The sequence below is a fragment of the Pipistrellus kuhlii genome, unplaced genomic scaffold (genome assembly GCF_014108245.1).
Source record: "Pipistrellus kuhlii isolate mPipKuh1 unplaced genomic scaffold, mPipKuh1.p scaffold_m20_p_1, whole genome shotgun sequence".
In the NCBI taxonomy this organism is placed as follows: Eukaryota; Metazoa; Chordata; class Mammalia; order Chiroptera; family Vespertilionidae; genus Pipistrellus; species Pipistrellus kuhlii.
Genome location: NW_023425404.1, coordinates 181,821,909 through 181,827,513, shown reverse-complemented (window position 1 = coordinate 181,827,513; position 5,605 = coordinate 181,821,909). Strand labels below are relative to the sequence as shown.

The 5,605-nt window shown below is 39.3% G+C and overlaps 1 pseudogene; it reads right to left on the bottom strand.

Annotated features, from left to right (window-relative positions):
• Nucleotides 1–546: 546 nt before the first annotated feature.
• Nucleotides 547–664, bottom strand: LOC118709637 (annotated as a pseudogene).
• Between the last annotated feature and the right edge of the window lie 4,941 nt (nucleotides 665–5,605).

The following is a 5,605-nucleotide window of genomic DNA, read 5'->3' as shown; positions in this document are numbered from 1 at the left end:
CTTAGGCAAGTTCAGTCACTTGTGACAGCTCATGCTTCAGTGTAGTAGCTTTTCACATACTAACTTCATTACATGGGAGTCAACGTTGCTAGGGAGTCACTTCCCACTGACTCCTAGAACAACACATCCTGCAGCATTTTGAGTTTGTTGCTTCAAAATATGTTAAGATACATCCATGTTGAATATTTTGTGCAATGAGCTCTGCCTGGAGTAGGTCTCCCTCTCCTAGCATGCTTAAGCTCTCATCCCCTCTCCCACAATGGGGTGCTCCAGGGGCAATTTTCTACGTGATCAACAATGATAATAAACAAGGTTTAAACTGCTGTGCCCATTATGTACATAGTTGATTTCCTCTTGCAGCAACCCCATGACATGGCTATTATCTGCCTTTTACAAATGTCCTTATTATAAGAATATTAATAAACAGCAGAGCCTGCATTTGAGTTCAGTCTGGCTAATTTCAAAGTCTATGTAAAAAACCTTTTGTTATCTATATTGTACCGAAATTATTTATATCCTATTCACTAGTTTTACTCTTCCAATCCAAAAGACTAAAAACATGTACTATGTCTAATATGTCATCTTCAAGTAGAGGATGTATCAGATATTATACTGATAGAAACAGGTACTAGACTTCATCTTAACCAAAAGGCTGAAAAGCAAAATACATTTTAAATTTTAACCTCACAAAACATTTGATGACTAAATGCTTGTAACGTATAAGCAGCATGGATGCTTCCAGCATTAAGGTGTGTTGTGCATGAGCAAGACAGTCTCAAATAGGGTGGCCTGGAGTCTGGGTAAAGAGTAGAAGATAGCCGAAACCGGTTTGGCTCCATGGATAGAGCATCAGCCTGCGGACTGAAAGGTCCCGGGTTCGATTCCAGTCAAGGACATGTGCCTTGGTTGTGGGCACGTCCCCAGTGGGGGGTGTGCAAGAGGGAGCTGATTGATGATTCTCTCTCATCGATGTTTCTAACTCTCTATCCCTCTCTCTTCCTCTCTGTAAAAAATCAATAATATATATATATATATATATATATATATATATATATATATATATATATATATATGAAGAGTAGAGGCTAAAGCTTGCAAGGCCAACTTGTTAGTCAGCAGCTGGATATAATCCTAACAAAGTAACTAAACTTTCTCTACCTCTCACTTATCCACCTGGAAATTGAAGATAACAATAGTACCCTGTACTTTCGTCATAGGATGTTTTGTGATTTAATGAAATGCCTATAAAGGCCTCTTTGTTCACTGACATAAAGATATTATTTTCTCAAAAATGCTGAATCTATTACGGAGAAGAAAAGAGAGAGTGCAGGATGAACATTTCTACTGCTGCTTCATTTTTGAAATAGGTACGTGATGCTATTAAAATGAGGCAGGAGGAATGCCAGGGGACTGCAGGCAATTTCTTGAAATCAGGATGATCCACACAAGCTGAGGTTTACTGTGTCTGGGTCTGCAAAACCAGAGACAGAAAAGACAATTTTTCTCTCTCTGTCCTAGTATCTATCTCACAAGTTTTGGTAAAGGTAATCATTTCTTGGGATGCAGGAATATATTTATACAGTATCTAGGTCTACAGTAACGCTAACAAAATATAATTAGGTAGACTAACTAAAGTGCAGATGGCTTTTACATAATTCTGACCATATATATTTGAGCCTATGCAATTTGGGTCTCAAAATGATTTCTAAAAAGGTTTGTATGAACTTGTACCAACACTTACTATGCAGTAGCTTCTCTTCACTTGCCATCTCCTCCCTTTCTTCACATATAACTAGGCTGACATATGGATGAAACTTACCTCGATCAGTTACCCCAGAAGCAAACTCAGAAATGGACACTTGAAAGGTAAGTCAATTTCATTATTCCAAAAATTATCTTTTCTTCTGGATAAGTTTTAATTCTTTGGCGTTTCTAAATATATGGGCAAAAACTTTTTTTAAAAAATTGCCAATAATTATCTAATTTCCTTTCTCCTGTCAAGTTTTGAGCAGTTTGCATTGTTCTGTTCTGAGAAATGTTACATTCCAAACTTGGGAGCCCACGCATTCTTTGTTGAAGAAGAGAATTTAATTTAGTTTTTATTTTAGGACTGGACGTTTAATACCCAATACCTTTTCTCCAACTCGTTCTCTCCAAACCACTCTTGTTAATTTATATAAAAAGAAAATGTTTGATGAGAGAAGGTCTAGAACTACTTGGAGCCATAATGTGTCAATGAGTCAGAGATTCCCGGGAAAAAAGACAAAAGCAGAGCCCTGGGACAGACAGGAGAATAGAGCTCTGGCTGAGAGCACTGCCGGGGCCCTCAGGGCATAGGGAGCTAAGCCAGGCAGATCTTTGGGCCCAGAGGACAGAGGAGACCAAATCTTTTGCTTCTCCTTGCTACCTGTCCCATCAGCTATGCGGTCCAGGCTCAATCTGTTTCTTTAGTTTGCTAATATTGTCAACACTCTCACCACTTACAGATACATATAGTATGTCCTAGTAAAAAAAATGCAAACAGCCGAAACAGGTTTGGCTCAGTGGATAGAGCATTGGTCTGTGAACTCAAGGGTCCTAGGTTCGATTCTTGTCAGGGCATGTACCTTGGTTACAGGCATGTACTACCTAATGGGGGGGGGTGCAGGAGGCAGATGGTCGATGTTTCTCTCTCATTGATGTTTCTAACTCTCTATCTCTCTCCCTTCCTCTCTGTAAAAAATAAAAATAAAAAAATCAATAAAATATATTTTTAAAAAATCTTTTAAAAAATGCAAATATGTGTAAAATTCACATGCAAATCTGTCCAAGACACCAAGGGCCTGGTTCTACACATCTTGAGCCACAGGGCACTAAAAAATGTCCTTTGTAATGAAAGGAACTGTTAAAGCTGGCAATTCTGTATAAGAAACTTAAAAGCGAGCCCATGTATTAATATTTCTCTCCTTCAAGGACTGCATGAGATCCAGCTGTGCTGAAGAAATAGGAGTTAATGAAGGAATGGAAATGAAATGGGTTTAATTTTGCAGCGAGGTAGTTTGAAATAGGTCAGACTGATGAGAGGGCTCTCTGGTCAGAAAACAACAAAAAAGGGGAAAAGGAGGAGTTGGGAGGTATGTCTAAATCTTCCTAACAGGAGAGGAAGGAAAATGGGGAGTGAGTGGAGGAAGGGGTCGGGAAGATGGATATTTTTCTCTGTGGTTTTATAATACCACCACACCAGCTGTGCTTTTCTTTATGGTTCTATTGAGCTTTCAACCTGGACCTATCTGGAGTTAGTTATTGTTGCTTATGTCACCTCATATCGGATACTCCTTCAAACTTGCTCCCAAGGTTAAAGCATTCCAAAGGAAATATTCTCAACTGCGTCTTCAATATAAATTCTCAGTATGCGCTTCTCTCACCAAGGCAATTTAATACCAACTGAATATTCCTTATTAATCATGCTTTGTTGTTATTGTTTTGTCTACCTCATCACTGGCCCTGCTTTTCTTGTGAATTCAAGGCTTATGATATAAAATATTTTTAGTTGGGAACGTGCTTATTCATTTTGAAAAAAGCACCAAGATGCAAGCACTTCAAAGTCATAGTTCCCATCTGAGTTCTCAGAGCCCTTTTCCACCTCACTGTACCACATGTATTCCATTAAACCTGGGGGCTCAGTGATTGATCACTGACCTATGAACCAGGAGGGTCACGGTTCAATTCCAGGTCTGGGCACATGCCTGATTGCGTGCTCAATCCTCAGTGTGGGGTGTGCAGAAGGCAGCCGATCAATGATGCTCTGATATATATATATAGCTCAGGGAACCCCAGCAGAGCCATTACAATGCCGAGTCAGTGACCTCTCACATTCTTGGGATTTTATCTGCATTAGGTGAAGTTTGCTCTAACAACAGCTTGTTGCTGTGCATGAATCTGCATTTTGCAAGTTAGTGAGCGAGCAGAATGACAACTGCAGCACTGCCACCACATAGCTGGGCGTAAGACAGAGTCAGATGGGAGAAACACATGCACAGATTCAGAAATAGATTCCAACCATGTCTTTGCCTCATTCCTTTGATCCTATATGTTTCTACTGTAAGATGGGAAGAAAAAAAAAAACTCCATGGCCTAAAATTAGCAAGAAATAATTCAAGTTCATTTATATATTTATTTATTTTTGTATTACCAGTCTGCGGAAAAATTCAAAGTAATTGAAATACAAAAGAATAAAAAAAAATCAAAGACGTTATGGAGAAACAAAGATGTGTTTTGCACACTTTACATAATGCAAAGAACTATGTCAATTCTGCCTTAAATTTAAAGAAAATGAAGGCATAAAATTGTGAATCCACAAGCCTTCACAATTCAAGGGACATGCCATTTCTGAGCTTAAAACGAAGGACTTGCTTTACATACACACACACATAAATGTGTCATAGGCTGACTAAAGAGTTGTATGAAGAACCACAGCTCACCTACCCAATGTGAACATGACATATCAGAAAAGCATAGTTGTCTGAAGTCTCATCTTTCATTAGGCTGAGCTAGACAATGAAGAGCAGGGTCTGTTGTTCTAGAGTTAGAATGCATTAAGGTTTACTTTTTTAAATTTCTTTATTGATTATGGTATCACATAATTGTCCTCACCCCTCCCATTCCCATCCCAAACCCCTCTCCACATATGCCCCACCCCCCTGTTGTCCATGGCCAATGGTTAGGCTTATATGCATGCACACAAATTCTTTGGTTGATCTCCCCCTTTCCCTCCACCCTCCCTAACCTTGTCTCTGGGGTTAGATAGTCCTATGGATGCTTCCCCGGTTCTGCCTTTGTTCATCAGTCTACGTTGTTCATTATTTCCCCTAGATGCGTGAGATCATGTGATACAAGGAATACACTTATAAGAGCCGAAAATGAGACAGGCAATAATGGTTATGCTGAGAGGCAAATGAATCAGTCTGCAGTGAGTTTCTTTCTGGGCCAAAAGTTCTTTTGAGTCCCAATTCCAATGTCAAACAGTTCCTTATGTGTACATGTCAGCAGTGATATTTCAGTTCTGGAAGGTTTTTATTTAGCTGTCTGCCTTCTTGGTTTAAGGCCTCCTTTGTTAAGCAGAGCATGTGCGAATATGAATGACTTCTTTCTGCACCAGACCGGGGCACTCTCAGGTCTTATTGTGGAAGTATGAATGGAAAATAACTCACCTTCACTAGTTTTAAAGATACCATGTTAACTTTTAGGTAAAGAGTGTTTGTATGGAGGTAATAGAAGCTCTGTTTTTACCTATTTCTCAAAGAACAGGACCAATACAGTGTTTCGATGTAAACTTCTATCTCCGTACCAGTCCATTGTAGGTACAATATAACAGATGCACATATTTAAGATGTGTGAGCAGGAAAGGTGACAATCCATTTTTGCCTTGACCAAGTCCTACAGTATGTTCTACTCTAGCTGGTTTAGCAAGATTGGTCAGGTTCTAGAAGGTGTATATTTAGGAGAAAGGGCAGGATCCTGACTGGTGGCTGACGCAGGGATTGGTGGGAAAAGAAGTGGAGCTGGGATTACAATATTCCAGCCTATATTCCAGGAACTAAAGCCTAAAAAAATTACATATTCTCAA